Genomic DNA, 10,186 nt, shown 5'->3' on the forward strand with positions numbered 1-10,186 from the left:
CAGGAACTCATTGTCCTGCAGCCACACAGGCAGTCTGGCATGGGGCAGCCCCCGCCAGCGCCCCTCCCACTGTGAAGGTAAGGGGGAGGTCAGGGACCCAGGCATCTGGACTTCCACCCACTCTGCTCTCAAACCCAGGCATCTGGGCACCAGCCTCCCCACCACCTGCTCTCATCTCCCAGCCCCCATTCCCCTCCCAGAGAACCAAGGTGTCCAGCCTGCCAGGGCCCCTTGCTCTAACACCCAAAACTCCAATCCCCACCTGTAGAACCCGGGTATTTGTGCCCCTAGCTTCCCTGCTCTCAGCCCCCTGCCCCCCACTGCCCCCCGCCAGAGAACTCAGGGGTCCAGGGCCTTGCCTTGCTGGGCCCCCCATCCTCATTGCTGGTGACATTGGCCTGGTGGGCGGGGGGCCCCATGGTGGGGGTGGGCCTGATCCCTGCCTGCCCGTGAGTGTGGCCTCCCTGCTGCCCAGCGCCACTCCCTGCTCAGCCAGTAAAGGGAGCCTGAGCAGAGAGGGCTGCTGACATCACAGTGTCCCACTGTGACATCACTGGGTGGGGAGGGAATGCAGGTATCTGGTCTCCTTTAACCCTACAGGCCCCCCTCTCCACTCCCAGAGAACCCAGGCATCTAGCTCCCAGCCCCACCTGCTCCCCCTACCTGACCCCAGTCCCCTCCCAAAGCAAGAAGGAACCCAGGGACTAGAGAGATGGAGACACCAGCTGCACCCCAGAGCTGGGCACAGCTGGGTGCCCCCCAGCCCCTCTGACCCCAGAATCTCCCAGCAGGCCCTGCATCTCAACCCAGCGCCAGAAGACACCGCAGCCCAGCCCCCGATCCCAGCCCTCTGCATCCCAAAGACCTTCATCCAGACCCCTCAAGGCCCATAAAACCCAGCCCCCCATAGATCCCAGCCTCCATACCTCAGGCCCACCCCAAAGACTCCCATCCCATCTCCCAGCCCCTTCATATACCCCAGAGCCCCCCCACGAGATCTTCCCCAGGGACCCCCAGAACCCCCATCTCCCCACACTCCTGCTTCCAGCCCCCATACTCCCTAGATCTCCCCCAGAGACTCCAGCCCCACATCCCAGCCCTCATGCCCCAGGGACCCCCTCAGACCGCCCCCCTCCTTCAGCCCCCTCACCCCTCCCAAGTGCCTGTAGCCCCATGGACCTCAGGCTCCTCCCAGAGCTTGGAGAGAACCCAGGCATGGCAATAGCCCCATCAGCATCATCAAGGCCCCACCCTTGCACCCAGCTGCGCTCCCTAATTGGCCCCAATGCCTGCCCATCAGGGCAGGATGACTGTTGCCCCACTGCTGGTGAGGCCTCGGAGAGGACTTTGGGCCCCGGCTCCTAATTCTTCCCCATCTATCTCCATGGCAACCTGAAATGGCCAGAAGGAGAAGATGGGGATGAAGAGGTCCAAGGGCCTCCTTCACCCTGAATCTGCCCCGAGGTCGACAGGGGCAAGAGATAGAACGAGGCCGCAGCCCTGCCCCGTGGTGCAGAAACTGAGTCAGGAACATTGCGCTGGGGACAAGGGGAGGGGACCCAAGAATTTGGGAAGGCAAGGGGGTGGAGGGAGACAGCTAGGGAGGGGACCCAGGAGTCTGGGGTGGGGGGGCAGAGTGTGGGAGAGAACTCAGTCATTCAGTATATTGTTGGTGTGGGGCACAAAAGCAAAGCCTGGCAAAAAACACTAGGAGCAGGTGATAGAGTTATCAATCCAAGCCGGGAAAGGCAACAGAGGGGCCAGCACCAGAAGAAGTGTTAGAGTAGCTCCCACATGGTCTAGCGGTTAGGATTCCTGGTTTTCACCCAGGCGGCCCGGGTTCGACTCCCGGTGTGGGAATGCTTTCCATTTTGGCCCTGGGCTAGGCGAATCCCAGTTGCCAGCACCCCTTTAACTTTTTAACTGCTGCAGCCCCCACTCCCCTCCTGGAGGACCCAGGCATCCACCTGCCCCCCTGCACCAATGTAACACCCACCCCTCCCGTACTAGAAAACCCAGGTGTTGGGGCTTCCCCTTCCCAGGGAACCCTGCCTCCCCAGCCTCCACTATAGACCCGGTCCTCCTCCCAGAGAACCCAGGCGTGTCGGTGTCGTCCCCCCCCAAGAAGAGCCAGGTGGTCACTTATCCCACTCTAGAAATCCCCTCCTCCCCGCAGGGAACCCAGGAAGTGGGCTGTCGGCTGAGGGCGGTGGAGTTTTGACACAGAAAGCACGGAACCCAAAGACATTGCAAACACTGTCTCCACCCTGCCCCCTCCTTCTATGTGCAGCACGGAGGTTACAGGCACCTGCTCCCACATGGTCTAGCGGTTAGGATTCCTGGTTTTCACCCAGGCGGCCCGGGTTCGACTCCCGGTGTGGGAACAGCAGGCCCTTTTAGTCCTGGGGTAAGAAAAGGGAGCGGGAGCGGGAATCCCTTGCTCTCACTCCAGGGACCTGCCCCCAGGCGCCGGCAGACAGATCAGAGGTTCTGGGTCCTGGTCGAATCCCTTCTTTGCTTAGAGCTGTTCCAGCTCCCAGCCTCCCTGAACCCTCAGCCTCCCTTCCCCTCCTGAAGCACTCAGGTGTCCAGGGTGAGAGCTTCCTTGTGACTCTCACATAGTCTATCGTTGAGAATTCTTGTTTTTTACCTGAGCAGCCCGGGTTTGACTCCCAGTGTAGAAATCCCTTGTATTTTAGCTAAGCGGGGACACCTGGGGTCTTTTGCTCTGTGCTGAAGGGGTGCTGGGGTTTGGGTACCTGGATGCCCATGTCCCCCCCTACCTCTGGATGGGGAGGGGGCTCTCTGTCAGCAGGGTGTGGGGGGAAATCTAGGCTTCGCCTCCCCCCAGGGGCTGGGGTTTGAGGTTTGGCTACTAGATCCCAAGGTTCTCCCCCTCACCATCAGTGGGGAAAGAGCCAAGGTTCATTCTTTCACCACGACCAAAAGAGAAGCTGTTCCCACACCGGGAGTCGAACCCGGGCCGCCTGGGTGAAAACCAGGAATCCTAACCGCTAGACCATGTGGGAAAGATCAAATGACACTTTGCTGGCTGTTGCCTTGTGATTCCAGAGGCCTGGTTTCTGCTTCTCAGAGAGAAGGGGAGCAGTTTCAGGAGCATAATTTATGCACTGGAATAGCTAATCCTATTTATAGTCCACTCTCTCTCACACAGACACCAAGGTATAGATAGCTTGAATGCTCACTCTCTTGCTTTCTCTCTATAGATACAAGCATGGTGTATATAATAACATGTTATTTCACATCGTTATATCATTCATGGAAAATAATACCCAATTATAACATTCTAATATACAGTTATCTGCTGTAGTGCAATATAGCCATGTTCTTATTTTATCATGCGTGTAGATATAGACAAATGTGTATATGTGTGTGTATATGTGTGTATATGCATGTACACACACAGACATATATATATATATATGTATATGTATATATATATGTATATGTATACACACACATATATATAATGGCAGCATATCTATACATAGTTCTATAATATATGAATGCCATACCTGTATAAAATAGTAATTAGAAGCTAATAGACATGGCTATATTAACATGTGCATCATTGTCATGTGTATTAATGTGTCCATGTGTACACACACACACTGATGTGATTGCTTAAAGCTTAGAGCAAATGTAATCACTATTCACACTGTTACAACAGGGGGTAACATACATTCATAATGACACTAGGTGTATCAGGGAGCCAGGGGTTCCTGTTAGTTTGAAGAGAAAGTACCACAGATATGTCCCCAGGTGGCAGACCAGCTGAACCTGGGCCAGCTGTGAGGAGTAGGCAGCCAGGGACCAAAAAGTGCCTTTTTGCAGTTAGCAGCCAAGCAATGAGACACTAGGTCAGGTCAGAGCCCTGGGAAAGCAGCAAGGGAGCAACTGAAGCTTGGCCAGAGAAAGAAGCAATAGACTGTGCATTAAGCCGAGAGGATACCTGTGCCAGTCAGGAGCACACCTGGCTGGAAGAGAAGCCCAAGCCAAGTATCCCAGGAGCTAAGAGAGCCAACGGGTGAGGATGGGGCTTGGGCAACAGGATGATGACCCAGAGAGCTTTGGGGGTTTTAGTTAGAAGCAGTTGCTCCATTTCTTTTCCAGTTGGACCAAGGGGCGGGGCTGTAGGGGCAACCCCAGGAAAAAGCAGTGGTCACAGGTCATCAGTGTCCCTGATTGACTGGCCAAGGGATCGTTGTCTTAGAGAAATGGGTGGGAATACAGAGATTTGAACCTGTGCTGTATCAATCTTCCCCCACACCAGTGCAGAGGGGTGGGAGTCTGCAACTTGCCTCAAAAAAAGGAGGTGTACAAATAGTGGAAGCAAGGGGCTATCACCAAGGAGGATTACACCTCCGTTGCTCAGGACTGCAGGGAGGCGGTTAGGAAGGCCAAGGCAGAGATGGATATAGGACTAGTGACCAGAATTAGGGATAACAAAAAGTCCTTTTTCAAATACATAGGGAGTAAGAAGAAGGCACCAGGTAACGTGGGGCCCTTACAGGACAGGTTTGGCAATCTGGTGATTGCAGCAAACAAAAAAGCTGACCTCTTTAACGAATTCTTTGCCTCCATATTTCTGAACAGGGACCGGGACATTTCCCCCACTAGGATTACAGACAGACCCAGGGCAGGCACCACCATGCCTAGGGTCAGGGATGACCTAGTTAGGGAACTTTTGGAGGTGATGGATGTGTTTAAATCAGCAGGGTTTAACCCAAGGGTGCTGAGGGAATTGGTGGGGGTCATAGCGGTGCCCCAACATGGCTTTACAAGTGCTTGCGGGGCTCTGGGCAGATACCTGAAGATTGGAAAAAGGCCAATGTGGTCCTCATTTACAAGAAGGGGAGAAAGGAGAACCTGGGTAACTATAAACCAGTTAGCCTCACCTCGGTCCTTGGGAAGACCTTTGAGAAAATTATCAAGGAGCACATCTGCAAGGGCCCAGCAGGGGAGGTAATGCTCAGGGGCAACCAGCATGGGTTCACTGAGGGCAGATGCTGCCTGACTAACCTGGTTTCCTTTTATGATCAGGTCACAAAGTCCCTGGACAAGGGCATTGAGGTGGATGTCGTCTTCCTGGACTTTAAGAAGGCCTTTGACACTGTTTCCCACACATTCTCTTTAAAAAACTAGGTGTCTGCAGCATTGATGGGTGGCAAATTGGCTCAATGGTCGCACCCAGAGAGTGGTGGTGGACGGGTTGTTTTCAACCTGGAGGGATGTGGGCAGTGGAGTCCCCCAGGGCTCGGTCCTGGGGCCTGTACTGTTCAACATCTTTATCAGCAATCTGGATGTGGGTGTGGAAAGCACGCTGTCCAGATTAACTGATGACACCAAGATGTGGGGCGAGGTGGGCATGCTGGAGGGAAGGGACAGAATCCAGCTAGATCTAGACAGGTTACAGAGATGGGTGGATGAGAATAGGATGGAATTCAACACAGACAAGTGCAGGGTGCTGCATCTAGGGAGAAGGAACCAGCAACACGCCTATAGGCTGGGAACACTGCTCTGGTCAAAACAGTGGCAAAAAGGGATCTTGGAGTCACTGTTGACTCCAGGATGAACATGAGCCACCAATGCGAGGAAGTGGTTAGTAAGGCCAACCACACCTTGTCGTGCATCTACAGATGCATCGCAAGCAGGTCCAGGGAGGTAATCCTTCCCCTTTATGTGGCGTTGGTCAGGCCACAGTTGGAGTACTGTGTCCAGTTCTGGGCACCGCACTTCAAGAGGGATGTGGCTAGCATTGAGAGGGTCCAGAGGAGGGCCACTCGCATGGTCAAGGGCAGCAGGTCAGGCCCTACGAAGAGAGGCTGAAGGGCCTGAATCTATTCAGCCTCCACAAGAGAAGGCTGAGACGGGATCTGGTGGCTATTTACAAACTCACTAGCAGGGACCAGCGGGAATTGGGGGAAACTCTGTTCTCCCGGGCACCACTGGGGATTACTAGGAATAATGGCCACAAATTGTTAGAGAGAAGGTTCAGGCTGGACATTAGGAGACATTATTTTATGGTTAGGGCTGCCAGCTCTGGAATGGACTCCCAAGGGGGGTGGGGCCCTCTCCTACCTTGGGGGTCTTCAAGAGGAGGCTGGACAGATATTTGGCTGGGGTGTTATAACCCCAGTACTCGTTCCTGCCTGGGGCAGGGGGTTGGACCTGATGATGCATTTAGGTCCCTTCCCACCCTAAGTACTATGAAACTATGAAACCAGGAAGCTGGAGTCCAAGGGGCTGAGACCTGCCACCTTGCAGTGAACATGTCTGTGTATTCTCTACTGGACGCAGTTGGTCTTGCTCATGTTGCCTAAATGATAATAACATCCCAGTAAACCAGTGGTAGTTCAGAGGAACTTGTTTTATTGTCTCTTGCCCCTTTCCAGATAAAATGAAAGCCCCAACCCCGCGGACATCCTATGTGTAACAACCTAGATGGGTTGAGGTCGAGGGCCAGAGCCCAGTGTGGGTGAAACAGGCAGGCTGAGTCTGATGCAAGGCTGAGATGGTGAAGCTGGGCCAGAACAAATGGGCCCAGGCCACATGTCAACAGCCAGGACCCTGCCAGATGTTCAAATTAAAGCTGGGTACAAACCATCTATAGAGTTGGTACCCATTGTCAAGCACTAACTTTGTAGCTGGGTGCCCATTATTATGGCATGATCATTACTTTGCATGCATGGCCAGCCTACACTTATTGCATGACTGGACAGTTCCTTTTCATATGAGGCCAGTCTACATGAATCATGCAATAAGTCTATCAATTGTATAATGTATGTAATATGTAGCAGAAGTGCTAGTGTCCCCTGTGGGCTAATGCCAAAGCAGTGGCAGATTATACAGGAAGGCAAATGAGGACAGAGTGATGCCATGGGTATGGCTATAGGGAAGGATAGAGGCAAGAATGATGCCAGCTGGGCATGCTGGATGGTAAAGTGGTAAACTGAGGCCCACTTCAGGGCCCCAGGGCAAGTTCCCTAGGGATTAAATATCCATCCAGGTGTGTTACCCCTCATCACTAGAAAGCAAGCACATTTCCTCTTGCTGCAGAGAGCAGGATGTGGCCCCATGCCTTGATGTGGCAGCAGAGGTTCCAGTTGGATCTCGGGGAAAACTTCACTGTTAGAGCAGGGAGGCAGGAGAATAGACACCTAGGGAAGGCGTGGAGTCTCCATCACTGCAGGGGTTCAAGGAGACAGCCACTGGCTGGGGATGATCTAGGCATAGTGTTATCCATGTTGTGCTATGGGGATTTCCCAGGCTTCTGGGATTTATTGGTTGCCCCCGCCCCCTTCTGCTACATGTCAGGGTGTTTTTAAGCCCCTCTCAGAGGCATTGGGTGTGGCTGCAGCCCAAGCTGGGAATGTGACTGGGCTGTAACAATGCTTCTGCTGGGATTCAGCCCTGGAAGGGCCTGGCTGGAGGGTCTTGCTCCTCTGGTCAGGATCAGACTGATGCCATATTTGGGGCAAGGAAGGAATCCCTCCCCCCCCCCCCCAAGGTCAGATTAATACAGACCAGGTGGGTTTTCCTGCCTTCCTAGCATGGGCATGGCCTCTGCCTGAAATATCTGAAGCATTTATTAACCATCTTTAACATCAGCAGGATGTTGGCTCCTGTGGTGGTCTGGCTTTTCCCATGGCAGGTTTGGGTGTGAGGTCCAGTGTTGTGTCATGACTGACAGTCGTTTTACAAAGAGCTCAGACAATGGCTTTGTCTGGGATGGTTTGGGTAGGGCTGATCCTGCCTTAGGCGCCAGGTTGGACTAGAGTCTCTGATCACCAGAGGAGTTATGTAAGCTAACTATAGTACTGTGGCTTTGGATATCTATCTATGCATCTATCTATCCATCTGATAGACACACACACTAATGTTGTGTATGCACACATACACATATATTCATTTTATGTCTCAACACGTGCACATGCACTTTACACACATACACACTCATTTTATATATACATATTATACATATGCATGTGCGCACATATCCATGCAGACACACACTACACATACATCTATTTTATATACACACACACATATTTAATTAATTTTGTGTGTACACACACGCACAATCAAAAACACACTCACAGTTATTCACAGCTATGTGGTTGTACAGGTCACCATGGTGCCCCCAAAAACCTTCAAAACCTTCTATTACCTCAGTCCAAGGGTTTGGGGTACCAGCAGGTTGTTGAGAGACAGGATGCTAGAGAGACAGGAGTTTCCCCTCTACTCATATGAGTTTATTCAGCAGACAGTGCACACTCCCCTACCTAGAACTGCACTAGCTACCTTGCAAGTGAGTCTTGCTCCCTATCCTGTGGATCAGACAGGTCAGGGTCTCACTCAGACATTCAGGGCCCTGCTACACATTCAAATGAAAGCTGGCTAGAAACTAGTCATACAGTTGTGATGTATTTTCATGTGCTAACTTTGTACCTGCTTGGCTCTCTTCATAGCTGGACAGTGATTTTTATAACGTGGTAATTACTTGGTGCTTGTGGCCAGTCTCCGTTTATTGTATGCTTGACCAGTTGATTGCAAGAACTTCTTTGCATGTTTGGCCCATCTAGTTATTGCGTTACTGAAGAGTTCAGTGTGTGACAATTTATTTTCATTTATGGCTTCCCTAAATGCATTGGGTGATTGACTAGTGAATGGCATGATAATTCCTTTGCTCGTGTGGCCAATCTACTTATCTCACACCATTCACTGGTCAAGTGCGTAAGTGTAATGTGCGTCAGGAGCCTCTGGGGTATAGTCTAGCCATCCAAAAATCCCTTAGTTCCAACTTTTTCTATGCCTTTTGTGACTCATATAGTTATTTCTCTACCCCCTCCATGACTATCACTATGGCTACTGGCCATTTAGAGGTTATTTGCATAATTGATAAGCACCCCCAGCCTGGCAGATCTTTTTCATCACTTTGTCTCTCTTTCTAGCATCATCTTCTCGCTGTCTGGGACAAGGTTTTTTTTCCTGGGACAAAACCTGCACCTGCTTTGCTCGGCTTTAACAAACAAGTGGTTTTCTGGCCAGGTCGAGGGCTGTGTAACACCCCATATGTAACACCTTGCGGGAGGAGGCACAGGTAGCTTTTATGGTCCCACGAGGATCCCCTGTACATACAGAGAATCACCTAGGTGCCGGGCTTCCCCCTCCAACAGACTTTTTTAAGGAAAATTTCCATGGCCCAAGTCAAATCAGGCAAATCAAATCCAAATCTGTGTGTCATTCAAGAACCATATGTGGCCCTGCTACTGTCAAGCATCCCACCCCAGCCAGCTGGGGCTTCAGATACTTCCAAATCCTTTGGCAGGCATCCTACGTGCAGGCCCAAGCCCAGAGACCTGGGGTTCGGATACCCTTGAGTTTTGCCTGCCCTCAGCGGTACGGTTGCAGGAGCAAGCTAGGGAGGAATCTCCCATTTCTATAAAGTCGGCGTATAGCCGAGATCTTCCCACTTGACATGAAAGTGAGAGGCTAACTATGCATTACCTCAGTCAGGGTATTGCCCCCTGCCACATTTGTGGTTTTCCCCAGGCAGTAGAAAAACTACCTGGGTGATCATGGTGTCTCCCCTGCCAGGTAAGTACAGATACAGGGTGCCCCACATGAGATTGACCAGGCACCCAGGCCTTACCCCCCAACACACACAGGGAACCCAGGTATCTTGGACCCCCATGCACAGAGAACACATGCACCCAGGCCTCTCTGCTCCATGCCCCTCCCCCCACCATGCCCCTCTATATACAGAGAACTAGGCATCTGGGACTCCCCCTCTACACACACACACACACACACACACACACACACACACACACACACACACACACACACACCCCCGATGCCCAGGATCCTTTCTACACAAACATACAAGAAGCCGAGGCATCCAAGACTCACCCCCACCAACAACATGACCCAGGTGTTCAGGATCATACACACACACACACGCGCGAAACCGAGGCTTCTGAGCCTCCCGGGCAACACATACAGAGAAGCCAGGCATCTGGGTCCCCTCAAAACACACACACAAAGGAACCCAGGTATCTGGGACACTGGCTGTGCAGAGCTCGTAATTTATTGTCCCCAGGGGCCGTTGTCTCAGCAATACGGAGGGGAAAGCAGGGCTCAGCCCACATGGGCCTGGTTC

General features: G+C 52.2%; 1 protein-coding gene and 3 non-coding genes across 4 annotated transcripts in view; 2 read left to right on the forward strand and 2 right to left on the reverse strand.

Moving 5' to 3' along the window:
- CCDC115 (coiled-coil domain containing 115) overlaps window positions 1–10,186 on the reverse strand; it is a 14,992-nt gene that overhangs the window by 3,255 nt on the left and 1,551 nt on the right. The window lies entirely within an intron of this gene.
- TRNAE-UUC lies at window positions 1,789–1,860 on the forward strand. The gene has a single exon. It is a non-coding gene; the product is annotated as a tRNA-Glu (tRNA).
- Window positions 2,313–2,384, forward strand: TRNAE-UUC. Its single transcript has one exon. It is a non-coding gene; the product is annotated as a tRNA-Glu (tRNA).
- TRNAE-UUC lies at window positions 2,958–3,029 on the reverse strand. The gene has a single exon. It is a non-coding gene; the product is annotated as a tRNA-Glu (tRNA).

The sequence above is a fragment of the Alligator sinensis genome, unplaced genomic scaffold, assembly GCF_000455745.1.
Source record: "Alligator sinensis unplaced genomic scaffold, ASM45574v1 scaffold778_1, whole genome shotgun sequence".
Lineage (NCBI taxonomy): Eukaryota > Metazoa > Chordata > Crocodylia > Alligatoridae > Alligator > Alligator sinensis.